This window comes from Octodon degus, unplaced genomic scaffold, assembly GCF_000260255.1.
Source record: "Octodon degus isolate 3935 unplaced genomic scaffold, OctDeg1.0 scaffold00166, whole genome shotgun sequence".
Classification (NCBI taxonomy): domain Eukaryota; kingdom Metazoa; phylum Chordata; class Mammalia; order Rodentia; family Octodontidae; genus Octodon; species Octodon degus.
Window position 1 is genome coordinate 2,854,210 of NW_004524742.1, and position 16,188 is coordinate 2,870,397.

At 36.1% G+C, this 16,188-nt stretch overlaps 1 protein-coding gene and 1 pseudogene across 3 annotated transcripts in view; one reads left to right on the top strand and one right to left on the bottom strand.

Annotated features, from left to right (window-relative positions):
- Window positions 1-16,188, top strand: part of Dph6 (diphthamine biosynthesis 6) — a 266,022-nt gene that overhangs the window by 79,131 nt on the left and 170,703 nt on the right. The gene's annotated exons all lie outside the window — the stretch shown is intronic.
- Window positions 10,027-10,597, bottom strand: LOC101588435 (annotated as a pseudogene). Its single transcript, XR_192813.1, has one exon. The product of XR_192813.1 is annotated as a jupiter microtubule associated homolog 2 pseudogene (transcript).

Consider the following 16,188-nt stretch of genomic DNA (forward strand, 5'->3'; position numbering starts at 1 on the left):
GGTTTGACTTTCCTGGACTCACTGTTTTGTGGGGGCAGGTGTGAGTTTTCAAAAAATATTAATCTAAATTATTTATTGTAGATTTTTCTCTATCATGGGAATTTTGCAGTACCATACAGTATACATATGTATTTAAGATTATGTAGATTTACAAATTTGGAAAATGGTTAAGAACTTTAGAAGTGTATTTAAAAGTGTGGGAAAGATTTTTTAAGAGTGTGGGGTTTATGAAGGCTTCAAATGTATATATAAACACTAAAATGAATGTAATGTTGCCACTGCTGATTTGCACTTACTGTGGAGTGTCTGGAATGTAACTCTATGGTAAGTGAGGGACCACTGTATTTTAACATTGTGTAGTAGTGATGTAAACAATAAGATGTGTTGCAACAAAAATACCTTAGTCACCTTCACTGAGAATTGCTTGTTCTAAATTTAAATGTTTTAATATTGTTTCTACAGCAAACAGAAATACTAGTTGGAGGCAGATTTATTTTCATTGATGGACACTGATCAGGTTCATTACCAAAATATCAGGTCCATATCTCTTGGTTTTTTTTTTTCCTGCGGAACCGGGGATTGAACTCCGGCCCTTGGGCTTACCAGCAAGCACTTATTCTACTGAGCTGTCTCCCCAGCCCCCCATATCTCTTCTGGTGAGGGTTTAAGCAAGCAACAAGTACAGAAGCAGAGAGTACTTGGCTGTCTTTGATTGGGTCATAGTGTGTGCATCATGGTCGCCAGCTATGTGTCATAATGACCAGCCTTTTCTAAGAAACAGATATAAGAAGTGTAACAGGGATGGTTACCTGGGTAACTAACAGAAAGTGAAGTATACTGGCTGGGGGAGGGCTGTTACGTTCTAAACTTAGTACGTTTAAAGTTTAGGCGTTTTTCTCATTTGTCTTAATTATAATTTAATTCCTTACTATTTGTGAAACTTTGACTCTATTTACTATATAGCTGTATAGACTTGGATAAATTATTTGATCTTTGTCCCTAAGCATTTTCATCTTTAAAATTGATGTAACTATAGTACCTATAAGAGGTTTATAATAATTAAACGACATGAATTAAGCATAGTATTTAGAACTGTATTTGGTATCTACTTCTCATACTGAGCAGTGACAGTCTAATCAGCCTCACGATGACAGATAATATACTTGGGAAAAGATATAAATTTGGAATTTGAAGAATGATTTCAACTGAATTCATATTCCTTGTACCCCATCATAAAGTGGAAAAAAAAAAAAAAAACCTATTTGGACTGTTCTAAATATGGGAACTGTCTATGTATTTTACTTTTCTTGTTTCAGGTTTGTTTTGTTTTGTGTTCATTTGTTGGTTTTTGCAGTACTGAGGATCAAACCCAGCAACTTTTCATTGAACTACATTCTCTTCCCTTTTTATTCTTTAACATAAGACAGGATCTTGCAGACATATCCAGGCCGGACACAAATTTCACTCCTTATACTTATATTCTAAAGCCAAATTACTGCTGTGTGCCGTCGTGTTCAGCTCTCTACTCAGTCCATGCTTTATCTTTGCACCTTCTTTTTATTCATTTATGTTTACATTGCATATTGTTATCTTCAAAGTAGTTACACAGAGTACAAAATATGGACATAAAAAAGTCTTCAAACAATATTAGCAAAAACCTTTCTTTTCCATGGATCTTTTATTTTTGTTTTTATTGTTTTTGTTCGTTTGTTTGTTTTTAGAGGTAAGGTTTCACTGTGTAGTTCAGGCTGACCTTAAACTCACAATGCTCCTCCTGCCTAAGCCTCCCAAGTGCTGCTCTCACACCTGGATTTTCATTTTTTAATAGTGTGTTTTGTTTTGTTTTTTTAATGAAACACAAAATTTAAAAATTTTGATAAATTTTAATTTACCAATTTCTTTTCATTCATGGATTGTCCTTTTTGAGATTGATTTTTCTGTACTATTCAGGTTTTTATTGTTTTTATGTACTTAGTACAGGGTCTACAGGGTCTCACTACACAAATGGGACTTGTGGTGATCCTCCTGTTTTCAATCTCCTAAGCACTGGGATTACAGGTGTGCACCACCACACCTAGTCTCAATAGCAATCTCAGCACACCCCAAGGCCAGGCTGGCATGGCACACCAGGGATCGAACCCAGGCTGCTGCACTCTGCCCAAGCAGGCACTTTAGTCCGCTGTGCTATCTGGCCTGCCCTATCATTCAGATTTTTATTGTGTTTTCTTCTAAGTGTTTTGTAGTTTTAAATCTTAAGATTTTTTAAGTTATATTTTTGTATACAGTGTAAGGAAAGACTCTACATTAATTTGCATATAAACACCCAATCATGTGAGTACCTTCCATTGAAAAACTATTCTTTCTTCATTGAACTAGTTTTTGTCAAAATCACTTCACCACCTGGGCATGGCATTACATACCTTTAGTCCTAGGTACCTGAAAACTGAGATAGGAATTTGTGGTCAACCTGGGAAATGCAGTGAATTGTTCCTCTCAAAAAAAATAATCAAACTTACCAAAACTTCAATGTTTATCTCTAGACTCTCATTTGATTTTATATCTCTAGTAACTTTGATTATCATGGTTTGATAGTAAACATAGATAATTTAGTAATCAAGTAAAATAAGTTTCTCTTTATGTGATCTTTTCTGCACAGGCTCATTCTCAGCTGAAAATATGTCCCTACTTTAACCTTTCTGATATCTTCAGCATGTATACAGAGCTTCTGAACTTAATCTCTGCTGTTTTTATTGGCTGGATTTCCCTGTTAGATTTCTAGCTGCTCTCTGAGTTTGTAACTTTTTTGGCTAGGGCTGCAGCCTCAGGTGGTTGAGCCACTGGTCTTCTCAGTTCATTTGTCAGGAAGTTCTCAGTTATTGCTGACAGTGTTGCTGGGTCTGGGACTTGGGCATACCTTTGGAGAGTAGATTTTGTCCTGGCCCCTTTCCTTGTCTCTCACTAGCTCTTGGCTAGTTGGGCAGCTTTGCTCTACCTTTTTTACCTGGCTTTGTTGTTCAAACTCTTTCAGTAATGGCATCAAGGAATTGAAACCTCTGGAACTATGAATAATATTTTTTTTAAAAAAACTTTCAATTGGGGATTAAAACACAGATTTTAAAGACATCCTGTGTAAAATCTCACAAATATATTTTTTCTTTCTATAGTTGGTAAAAATAGAATCCACCATTCCATTAACATCTCAGTATTATAGTTATGGAGGCAGAAGTCCCTACCTTTAGGAAAGAAACAGTGCTCAAAAACCTTGTTTGGAAGCACAGTGTTAACCAGATCACAGCTTGGAAAGCTGGAACACTGAAACGAGAGGACACACTGTATGAACTGATGGCAAGGTAGTGAGACTAGTTCACATGTCTTTAAAAGAAACCCTGGAACTGGTCGGTCGGTCTGTCTCTCTCTTTCTCTCTCTGTCTCTCTGTAAAATCTCATCCAACATCAGAGAGCAGTCTACTGTGTAGTAAAGTTTTTCAGAAATATTTTTACACTGATTATTTTAATAAAAATAAAGCCAGATATGATGGTACAAGCCTCTGATCTCAGAAGTTGGAAAGCTGAGGTGGGGAGATAGAATGTTCCATCCCCATAAGCAGTTTAGTGGAACCTAATCTCAAAAATGGAGAACTGTGGTTATAGCTCACTTAAAGACTCTGTCCTTAACCCTGGTGATGAAAGAAAAATCACTTGCTTGATCTATTGTGGATATTTATGGTCCTTGATCACAGTGGAACAATATCATTTTTAAAAATCTTAGGTTGCCTATTTATGCCAAATTAATTCTATTTTTATTTTTTATGGTGCTGAAGGTTGAACTCTGCTCCTCTTATATGTTGAGCATGTACTGTGCTACTGAGTTTCTGTCTTTTAAAATGTGTTTTGAATGTGAGTTATCATCAGCCCTTAATGGGACTCATCCTCACATGGGAGTTCTTAAAAGAATTATCCATAGTTAAGTTCTGTATACAATTTGAGTTTTCAAAGTGAGAAACCATAAAAAAGTATACTGCTAATAATCATCTTCCTGATATTAGGAGTTTTTCCTAATATAGTCAAAGTCTTACCTCTTGAATCCACTCCAGAGACAAACTATGTAGAGATATGTACCAAGTAATAAAGAAATAAAAGATAAAGAAAAAAAGAAGGAAAGAAAGAAAAAAAGCTTGCTGAGAGGCATTTGGAAAGTTTTTTGTAGTAATTTCAAAATTGTCTTAATTTTTTTCAGTTAAACATTTTTTTTAACACTATTGGGGGTCAGCCTAAATACTTGGGAAGCAGTCTAACTATGAACTACATCCCCAGCCCTAATTTTATTTTGAGAATGGGTCTTGCGTACTTTCCCAGCCTGACCACAATTTGTCAACCTCCCGCTCAGCTTCTGAGTAGTTAGAATTTAGGATTTTAATACTGACAAATCATTGTGCTTTTTATTTAAGCAGACTGTTAATACTTTGTTATGAGGGTTAAGAAAAACATGTTGTATCTGTTAATACAAGACATAGTGGGGTCAAAAGGAGCAAGCTGTAATAATTAAACCTCATATAGAAGAGGAGACCAAAAATCCCTGGGAGACTACTAGAGGCAGCTAGATGAAGTCACCATTTGTTTATCAATATTATTTAATAATTCTATAACCCTAAAATAATTTTTAGTTACTCTGGTAAACTAAAATGTCTAGAAGTCTCTAGGAAGCACTGAGTTTTTAACTAAAAGTTATGCATTGCCTCTGGTTACAGTTAGGAAAGAATACCACTTCCGGTGTACTGCAAGTAGTTCACAGCTAACATAGTGATTTCAGATGGTCTGTATTAAGTTTTCAATGCATTGAGAACCAAAAGTTTAAAATAATAGCGTATATTTTTACACATATAGTAAATTTAAAATTGTTGGATTTAAAGCATTTGTATGGGTGCCTGGTATTTAGCAACTTACATTTATGGCCCAAATCTCTTCCTGTTGTGGTTCTTACTGAATAGTTGTACATGGTGAAAAGAAATGCATGTCTTGTTTCAACTGAGTAAGTTATCAAGTCACACAGTACAAGGAGACAAATGAAATGATAGGGTATTAATTTGAAATTTTCTATTAGAGAGCTTGGGATTTCTGTTCTACTTCAAAAATGGATTTTTCATAGCTACTGCCCATTATATTTTGGAAACATAATTTTCCATCTTTTCAAATTTAGTTTCTTTCTTGCAGTTACTGGTACATCAGTTTATAAGAGCCTTTTTCTATAGTTAAAGCAATCTTAATTAGGAATCAGTGCTTTGAGAAATCATAATTTGCTCTAAAAGTTTAGGGCTTGTCCAGCCTTGTAGGCAATTTTCAATCCTTTTATTAAAATAATCAGGTCCTTGATAATATGCATTATTTTAACTGGTAACATTACGAATGACTTAGTTCTCATTGTTTGAGGTTAAAATGATCTTCCTTAATTAACTTATAATCTTGTATCCCAGCCCAGATTTTTAAAGGTGAAATTGTAGTTCACGTTAGGTACTTTGTGAAACTGTGAATGAATGATTTTAAATTCATAGGAAACTTCTTTTTAAAACTATGGGGCCAGGGAGATGGCTCAGCAGAATAAGCACTTGCCTGGCAAGTGCAAGGGCCTGAGTTCAATCCCCGGTTCTACCAAAAAAGAAAAAAATAAAATAAAAATAAAACTACTAAATATGTGATTTACTTTGGTTTGTTGAAGTATCCTAGTGCAAATAACATTACTATTCTTTTTCCATAAGACCTATGGAAATAGAGTTTTAAGAAATGTATTTTGCACATCCATTGTACAGTTTTATTTTCTTGATATGATTTGTTTATATGTACATATGTGTATGCACATGTGCATGTTTCTGTGTGTGTATAAACAAAACATTAGCTTTTCTCTATTTGCATTTTTTCTTTAAAATTTTAAGGATAATATCAATTTGAATATAGCATTTCTTTCAAGACATTGTTAGAGAGGTAAGCAGATCTGTTTAGTTATAGGCTTATCAGTAACCTTTACACATAATGTGATATTGTCTGAATGTCTTATTTTCTTCAGCTTTCCCTGGCACTGATGAAGCCTAAGGCTGCTGTTTCTTTGCGTTACTGATAATTTTTTTATCTGATTAACTGACACATTTAGTTGAAATCAGACACAGCCCTTAGGCTGGGCATGGATTTAATTTAAAAAGTATCAGAGGTTTGCTCTATGTGCTGTTTAATCATCATGTTTATCAGGCAAAGAAAAATTACAGGAAGGGCCATAGGGAGAACGTTATCTTAAGGAGCAGTAGCTAAGGAAATTGATAATGACTACAAGGTAATTTACTGCTAACTTTTATGTTCATTAATACATTTCCCACTAATAATTACAGTGCATATAATATACTAATTAAATTGAAAGCATTATCACTAATTTTCTTTTTGTTGAACCCTAAGATGAGTGGATAAGAAGTAAGAATATAAAATTGAAGAAAGCCCAAGTAGTCATACTAATTTAAACAACTGATTAGTTGACCAGTTAAAACATTTTAGAGAAAGAAAATGTACTCACTTTGAATGTTTAGAAGACTGTGATAGGAAATTCCAGACTGTGATAGGAAATGAATTTCTAAATGAATTAAGTCACTATGTATTGTAGGTTTTTAAAATATTGTACTGGTCTGACCTGTGACAATAATACATCTACTAGGAACTAGTGTACTACAACCACCCATGTATGTGATGACACTACTCTAATGAATGAACATGCAGGGCTGATGTAGTACCCTGATACTGTGGGGCTTTGCAACACCTTAGCTAGTTATATAGCTCTTAGCATTTTCTAATATAAGTCATTTCCTACTCAGAAGAATACTTCATGCTGCATAACAAAAGCAGAGTAACTGCATGTTATTATTTAGGAGGAAACCTATCTCCTTTAAAGAGTCCCTAACAAAACAACAGCAAAAATATCTCAAAAGGATTTATTTGAAGTTATTTAATTCACATGATAAATGTTGTATTTTGATACATAGTTATTGTATAATTGTATAGCATAATTAGCAATATGTCTCTAGGCTTTTTTCCCCCCATTAATGATCTGCGTAAACTATAATAAAAAATAAAATGCTATTATTTCAGCTTATATGAAATATACACCCCATAACTAAGCAGTCTTATCGTTGTAGATATAAAAAGCTATTTTACCACTGCTGAATGTCTTGACACAGTTCCTTAATGTATCTGCTTTTGTTTTGATTTTGCAAGTTTCACGTTGCATTCAATTTTAGAGAAAAAAAAAATGTTCAGTCCATATAGAGAACTTCAAATCTTTTGTTTATCAATGAACAAATTGAGATCCAGAGATGTTAGAAATCTTGACTAATGTTCAACAGATACTCGTTATCAGAAGTACATGTCCAATGAGATGCTATTTCTATTATGAGAGCTATGCAATATAATTTCTTTTATAGGTCATTGAAAGATTTTCACAATTTAAAGAACCTTTGCACTTTTAAAGGTTTGTTTGGTTTTTTTTTAAGTTCATAGTTACTAAATTTAATTCAACTGTTATACCCAATTCTGCCTTGTGAAAATAAAAAGGTGCCTATCAAAATTACACTGTGATATGAGGACAGATTTCTTGCTTTGATACAGTTCTAGAAAAATGTTGGCACCAAATGCACTTAAAAGTTTTAAGGCTTAATAAAAATACAGATATTAATAATTTCTCAGTGCAGTTTGGAGGTTGAAAAAAGGTACATCTTTGATGCACAGCATCTTCCTAATCCACGTGACAACACACTGCTGAGCTCACCTGGACAGGGCCACTTCTGCTCCTGGTACTGAGTGCACTGCCCAGGCCCTAAGCTGAGGATAAGGCAAGGTTGGCACAGGAGCAAGCCGGGGTTCTCTGCTGCCCACAGGCCACTGCTGTAAGCTGCATTTTCCCATTTCCACACCGAAATCCCTGGCAGTAGGTAGAAACAGAAACCTCCCTTGCAGTGGGCTGATAACAGTAGGGCCAGCGTACTAACAGCTCAGTTCTTGTTGCCAATCAAATTTGGAAGTTACAGATCATTTTCTTGTTAACAGTCACAAACGATGTACATTTTTACTACTAGAATACTTCTTTATGAGTTAAACAAGTTAGTGTTTGTGCTTAAAAAACTAACCATCACTTAGGACCTTTTTTTTTTTTTTTTTTTTTTTAAAAAAATAACCATCACTTAGGACCTTTTTTTTTTTTTTTTTTTTTAAACAGAAACACATGACATTCTCATAAATGACTCTGAACCACAATCCATTTGAGTTCTTATGACATCACATTGAATTTGTGTCTCTTGGCTCTCAAGTCTGCAGGGCAATTGAAGGAGGAAACTCTTTGGTTGACATAGCCATATACTGAGACCCCTCAATGTGCCAGGAACAGGAAGTAGAGCTTCATATAGCTACTGCAGGCGCTTAAAAACAGCTAGGCCAATGTCAGTGTGACTGTACAGAGCTGTAGCTTTTTCTCAGTACTGATAAGGTTTCTAACATCTGGTGTGAGCTTTGTAGGCACTCAGAACAGTAGCTACACCATCTGATTCTCTCCTGTCATCTTAAAGCAGGTAACTGAGCCTGGAGCCATTCCAGGGTTACCTCTTGCTGACAAGCAACATGACTTTGGCCAGCTCTGTACCTTCACAAGTGAATGATAGTTGTGACTGTGCTGCCAAACTAAACATCCAGATAAAGGAGCATTGTTTTGTGAATATGGCCTAGAGGTTCTGCAAAAGTTTTTAAAGGTGGCTCAAGCAGCTCTTCCTCTTTGTATGCCTAATCAAGGGACTGTCTCTGGAAGGTATCAGAAATGCAGTCCGTAGGCAGTATGTAATGCTGATTCATAAAACAAAACAAAAACCTCTTTTTGATATTCTAAGAAATCAGAAGCGGGGTGTGGCAGCACATGCCTGTAATCCCAGCACTTGGGAGGCTGAGGCAGGAGAATCACTACAAGTTGAGACCAGTCCAAGGCCAACCTGAACTGTATAGCGATATCCTGTCTCAAAGACCAAAACAAAGAAAACGTAAATCAACCTAACAACCCAAGGTTCTTAAGTATGCCTTCTTCTAACCAAACACAGGAACAAAGTGACAGAGGAAAAATTGGGATAAGCCCAGTGCTCAGATGTCACAAGGTAGATTTTAAGCACTGTAGTGACCAGCAGACCTCACATATACAAAGAGCTGTGGTTGGCAAGGAAGCGCTGCATCATTAATGAGGAACAAAGGCTTAGTCTTAAGGCTGATCAAAGGGGTAAAAAAGAATACCAGCAAAGCTGGCATGTCAAGGATCACAGTACATCTCTGTAGAGAAAGGCAGGCAGCTGCATGAGAACTGGCCAGGGAACTGGATGCAAGAACTAGGCAACTCAAGGGTCAGGGCACAAATGCTTTCTGTAGAGAACCAAACTAAAGACAACTGGTCAGTTTTGTTGACTGTGGCTGAGGAAAAGACCAGGACTGCAGGACAATACAATGGTTAGAAAATGAAAAGGAGACATTGGGGTTCAGCAGTATTGTCAAGTGAGAGCCATATTGGTGAAAGGTAACTAGCATTAGGATCTAAAGGGGTGTACAGAGACTCCCACCACCTTCTTAGTGTCTCTGCTTCTGCTTACTTTCTCTGTCCCACAGAAATGGACAGGTCAAGGTTTTCTTCCAAAATCTTTTATGATGCCCAGTCAGCAGAACACTGATGCAAGGACAGGGACAATGTGACAAGAGTCCTGTGGCCCTGCATCATCTTCTTACCCTCACCAATCCTAGTGTTCTGCTCCATCAGCAACAACAAATGGGTAGATCCCAAGAGGCCCATTGTTTCGCAACAGTCTGGAAGACATGGATCTCAGTATAGCTCTCAGGAGCACAGGAGAACTCCTGAGCAGCCAGCCTCACACACACACACAAACCCTCCCACCCCATGTTTTGGGTTAAAGAAGATGATAACATCTGATACCCTATCTATCTCACGTTTCTGGTCTGGCTATAAGGAGCCTCTCAGTAGAAGGAGATGCTGGATTTGCCTCCTGGTGGATTTAAGACCTTGTTAATGAGAACAAGGCCGTGGCTCTAGCCTGGGCTCATGGTTGTCAACTGTGGATATGGGCTCCAGCTCCTTGTTATGGTCCACTTCTCTCAAACTGCTCTTTGTCCCCCACTCTTCTTGTGGTGAGGTGCTTGTTGCAGCTTTAAGGTCTCATTCTGATTCTTCTTCACACAAAAGAATATGGTCCTTGGGTTTGTTTGGGTGTGCCAAGGGTAAAGCTGCAGTGACTGGGGAACCAAAAATGTCACTAGTCTTCCCACCAGGTGGGTTCAGACGTTGTCGGGTCTGCACAGGAGTTGATTCATCAAAGATTCCACTTCCTTTCCCTCCTGGGGGATTTGTCCTCTTGGGTACATTCTGAGGTTCTTCAGTTGGTCCAAAAATATTAGATGCCATTCTGTTAGGCTTGTTTGAAGGAGCAGCTCCTTTCAGACTTCCAAAAAGGTGGCTAGATTCTCCTCCTGGGGGTTTCATGGCCCTAGAGCCTGCCTGGCCAGCCTTGCCATTCACACCCTGGAACATGTTGAGTGTTGCTCCAAGTCTTCCTAAAGCTTTTGCTTAAAAATTATCAAGTCTTCTCTTTCCAAAATCTTTTCATTTTTTTTCTGTACGTACTTTGTTGTAACAGCAATGTTTTGATCTTTTGTTCCTTAATTTTTTCCTCTTTTCATTTACTGTTTTATATCATTAATTCTTTATCTTTTATCCAGCTACATGTAAGGTTCTTGTGAACAGATTATTGTTTTTTACTATGCTTCTCAATTTAACATTTTTGGGATGGGGAGAGAGCTTAGTGGTATAAGTGCCTGGCTGGCAAGTGTACGATCCTGAGTTCAACCCCAGTACCGCCCACTACCCCCAAAAATAAAAATTAACATTTTTGTTTATGTATTTACTGTTGGTTTTGCTGTGCTACACTCACCCCTTTTCTTGCCTACCTTTTAAAAAATCCAATCTTTTCTACATTAATTTCTGTGCTGTGTGGTGCTTTATGACCAGAAAGTAATGGCATTAAAATGTTAACATAAGACAACTGGCAGAATACAAAATGCTTCAAAGCAGTATCAATAAAATTCTCATTTCTTTTACAAATGCAGCAGAAATGTCTGCTTTTTTGTAATTCACCATAGAATGCTAAGTGTCTGACCAAAGACATATATAATTGAACTCATCCAGTGTGTTCACAATAGCATTATAGTCACATTTTTAATTGGCACCAGATGGTTGATTGATCATTTTATCAATGCCATTCATGAAAAACTTATTAATGAATTTGGAATACTGGCTCTGATTAGGATCTTTAATTTTATGATTCCTAGTTTTGATTTCAGGGACATAGATGATAAATACACACTGCTATCTACAACTTTCAAAACTAATTCTTATTGTTGGGTTTATTTCTGTATCGGCTCTACAACTAATATATGATCCTGACAGTGGAAAATGGTATAAGGCATCTCTTGGTCTCTTAATATTTGAGAGAAAGACCAATAAAAGCCTATCTTCATATTTAGCTGAACTCATTCTCCATTCTGTCTCTCATTAATATGATATTTAATGTTTGAAAGCTGGAACCAGGATAACTACTTTTTTTTTTTTACTATGTCTAGATTAAATACATTTTATTATGTCAGCATTGTAGGGATTCATGTTCCATTTGCAAGTGGTGAAATGTGTTGACCAAATAAAAAATGGAGCTGTTTAAACCTCTTCCTAATTCTTCCAAGTGTGATAGTTTACAGGTTGCAGCACTGTTCTATTGTCTTTATAAAACTTATTCTTTGTGTTCTCAGTATCAAAGGTCTTCTCAAGAAAGTAATTCCATATATTTCTTCTTTTTCAATACAGTCATGGACCATTAATTAGATAATAGTGGTTATTGATGACTAATAATAGACATTTTTAAAATTTTTAAATTATTTTAATCATTACATTTCAATAGTGTCCAAAGGTATTGGTTTGAGAGAAGCATTGTTTGGCTAGTAGTCAGTATTCTATTTCCTCATGGATCCTAAAATAAACAACTAAAAGATGATCTGAGACAAAAAGTCAGCAAATAGGTGTTAATTTGCCTTTCCATGTGGAAGCTGTCGGTAAATTTAAATCTGTAAAGTATAGTATCTCTTAAATTTGCCGTGTGTGTGTGTGTGTGTGTGTGTGTGTGTGTGTGTGTGTAATTTGAGTTTACAAATGGCAAAAAAGAGTACAGAATATAACCGGTCTTCAGTAGTTACTTTTTGTTGCAGTTACATATGTTTATGTGCCAACATTCTGCTCGTATTTTAAAACCTTTTATATGTCTATAATTGTAACAGCACTTCAGGCAGTAATGTGTAGATCAGAGTAATTGAAATCTTTCCTTTGAAATTATCTTAAAGAGAAAGGAAAAATTAACTTAGTTTAGAAGTCAGTTTTCTGCCATTTTTTGCTAAAGGCAAAGATTTAGAGAATTTTGCTGTTGCTGACGTTGGTATTAATTTTTAGTTATTAGGCAGTATACGTATACTTACCTGATTCAGAATTCACAATGTTCAAAGATATATCTTCTCCCTCAACTGTTCAGTTTCTTACCTTCAGAACTCAATGGGTATTGTCAGTATCCTTCTGGTAATAATTCGTGTTTGCAAAAGCATATATGGATATGTTATACACAGTACTGTATCCCTTGGATTTTCTACTTAATGTATCTTCTAGATTATATCATTTCAATAAATAGCTTTCTCATTTTAATGGTTGTATAATATTGCATTATATGTCTGAATTATCATTTATTTGGTATTCTATTGACAAGTATTTAGGTTGACTCCAGTCATTTGGTATTATCATGACTATCCTGGTAATTATTTTTCTTTGCATGAAGATTTCTAAGTTTTTTTTGTTGTTATTGTCTGTTGTTTTGTTTAGTAAGAGTAGGAAACATACTCAGGGCTTCATGCATGTTGTCTATCATGTCTATAAATTTTTAAGTGTGAATTTGGGGCACAGAATATGTATTTGTGCTGCCATAGTACTTGCTTGAACTTTCTTGGTAGTAGGAACATTGTGAAGAACCCCTCAGACTAAATCAAAGCTCTTAAAGATGCTTCTAGACAACCCTGAGGACATGACCCTTTTGTCAGTGTAGGCACACATGGGAGCCTGGATATAACCATGACTTAGCGGTGGAAGACTGCACATGCTCTAACGAGGTTAACTTGTGAAAATGTGAAGAGGTGATAACCTGCAGAAAACGTATAAAGATACAGGCAGCTCTTCTTCGCTCTGCTCCATGCTCCCTATTGTTGTTGCTACATGCATTTTTTTTTAAAAACATAAAAAAATAAAAACAACAGTTTCAAAACAGGTTAAGAGAGTTACAATAATTAATATATTGTATATTGTTATCTTTGTAGTAGATACTCATTATACAAGATATATGCAAGATATAGTCTACAAACAATATTAATATGTGCATTCTTTAACCATGAGTCCTCACCTTTGACAGTCTCCTTTGTGCTCCCTGAGCAGCCTGACAAACACATACTCCTGTGTTTTTCTTTTTTATCTTCTTCAGAGTTCTTTGGGGTTGGCCAAATAGCTCAGCAGATTAAAGCGCCTGCAAACAGCCGCAGAGGCAGGGAGTTCAATCCCCAGGCCTTCTTTGCCGTGCTCCCCTGAGGAGGGGGGGAACACACTAAGACAGCAATTGAGACTAGGCATGGTGGCATGTGCCTATAATTCCAGCTCTTGGGAGGCTGTAAACAAGCGGATCACTAGGAGTCCAATCTAGTACTGAGACCCTCCCTGAACACCCTTTAGACCCTTCCCTAAAATACAAGTTAATAAATAAATAAATAAATAAATAAATAAAGTTCTTTAAAAGAGACAAGCTGTGTTTAATTTATGAAGTTTTCTCTCAGAGGTAATTGATCAGTTTTTAAAGACTTTTTTACAGAAGCATGAAGCTCGCTAGGTTTTTACATAATTAATGTTGTTTTTCACCTGGGCTTTTATTTTCATTTCCTTTATGAAAGGAGCACATAAATGTATGATGAGTCCTGATTTCTTTTTCTGATAACAATGCCTTTAATCTATTTTACAAACTTTCATAAATTACAACATTTGCTTTAAATTTAAATCTGGCAATATGATTTCATTTTTTACACAGGATTATCAGTAGGCTTCATGTAAAAATGTAGTAATTCATGTTTGATGAGTAATCTACATAGCATGTATTGTATGACGTATATGTATGGATTCTCTTGATAGTACTGCTCTTAGGAATATATTCTATTGCTTAACAACCTTACATCTTTCTCCCCCTTGATTCCATGTATAGTTAAGTGTGAAGTAGGTTTTTATCAGTTTCCAAAGTTGTATGTAAAATAATGAAAAGAAAATTTATATTAGAGTTGGTAACGCTCAGTTGTTAAGTTTTTGTATGGTGATACTGAAAGCCATCAATTTGTTAAGATCATCTCATTATTGAAAGTCTTTGTTAGTTACTAAGAATTATGAAGATAGTGATGATACCTAATTATTTCTCTACTTGGAATCTAGAGCTTATGGGAACTCAGCTATTTATTTGGTTACTAAGTGAAAAAGTAATGATATTTGTATTGTATTAACTAGTAATCAATTTTAGCACCCAGTTGAAGTAAGCCAACATGGTTCTCTATGTGGAAGGGCCATCAGAGGAATCCTGCTAATAGCATAAAAGGAGAAAGAAGGAAAGATAGTGTGCTATTGATTCTCCTGGAGAAGCTTGTCATGCTGGTTTTCCTAATACAAACTGAGCTATTCTCATTGTTGGAGCTTGGCTACTCACTCTCACTGAGGATGGCTATGCTTCTCTTCCAAGGAGCTCTGACCTTACCTTGAACATTACTTCCTGGCTCCAGTGCATATCCCTCACACTGTTGGCAAAGATTCTTTATCCAACTGGCACAGACTTTTTAGCTTTTACTACTGACCTTTCTCCTTTCTAGATCCTTGATACAGACTTGCATGAGACATTGTCGTGGTCTTGTATAGGACATTGCCATAAGATCCAGGCCCTCACTTTGGGCCTTAGTCTATGGATAAATCTCCTGTTCTTCAACATTTGACTTTTTGAATGAATATTATAAAATAGTTCTATAAATTATGTGTCCTGTATTAAGTCTGTTCCCTTATAATCCCTGACTACAACAGTATTTGTCTTTCTGATTTTTGAACATTTTATTTTGGCTAGTAATTCTCTCACTCTTAGTCTAACTTTTGTTCGCCTTTTACTTCCCTTGCCTTCCCATGCCTTGCTTTTCTCTTTCCTTCTCTACCCCATCTTGATCCTCTACCCTTCCCTTCTCTTCGCTTCCCTTCCCATCTCTTTTTGCCCCCTTTCAAATTTTATTTTATATTTTTAAAAATGATAATGTCCAAGTAAGGTCACTATTAGGCCTACTTGCCTTCATATAGATGCTTTGCCACTTTAAAGCATGGAATGTCAAGAAGGCTTGCTAGACCCATATACCCATGCTTCCATTAGTTGGCTCTTTCTTAGATTTGGCCAAGATGAGGCGCTGAATAGATTGGAGGATGAGAGGAAGAGACAACTCCTCGGTCTGTTTCTCGGTGTAGGTGGAGTCCCTATCGTTAATGACTTGTGCTCCAGGTAGCCTCTTTTCAACCACGTTATTTGGTTCCTGTTATCTTGTGTATTCCTGTAGTCTCTTCAGTCTGAGGATAATAGCTGTCTTCTGGCATTGCCTATCCACCTTACTAGGCTCTCTAACTTCTCAGTTATATCAGTTATATAATTCTTTATCTGTACCTTTCTTCAAATTCTTAAGAGTGTTCTCTCTGTCTCTTTATGTGTCTGTCTGTCTCCCTGACCTATGTAGTGATGTTTTATTTATTATTCTAAAGGTCTATACATATGACAGAATTATTATCATGTATTCTTGCTGATTTACTGTGAAGGATTATGCTGAATGCTGTGTGGATGCCACCAAAATGCTATAACGGAACTTCAAGTATACACGAAATAACATGTAAAGTACCTCATGAAATGTACAGTGCATGAGATAGGACAGGTTTAAAAGACACACAGATCATTCTGGTCAGTGAGATCAGGCATGGCTTCACAGATTGTG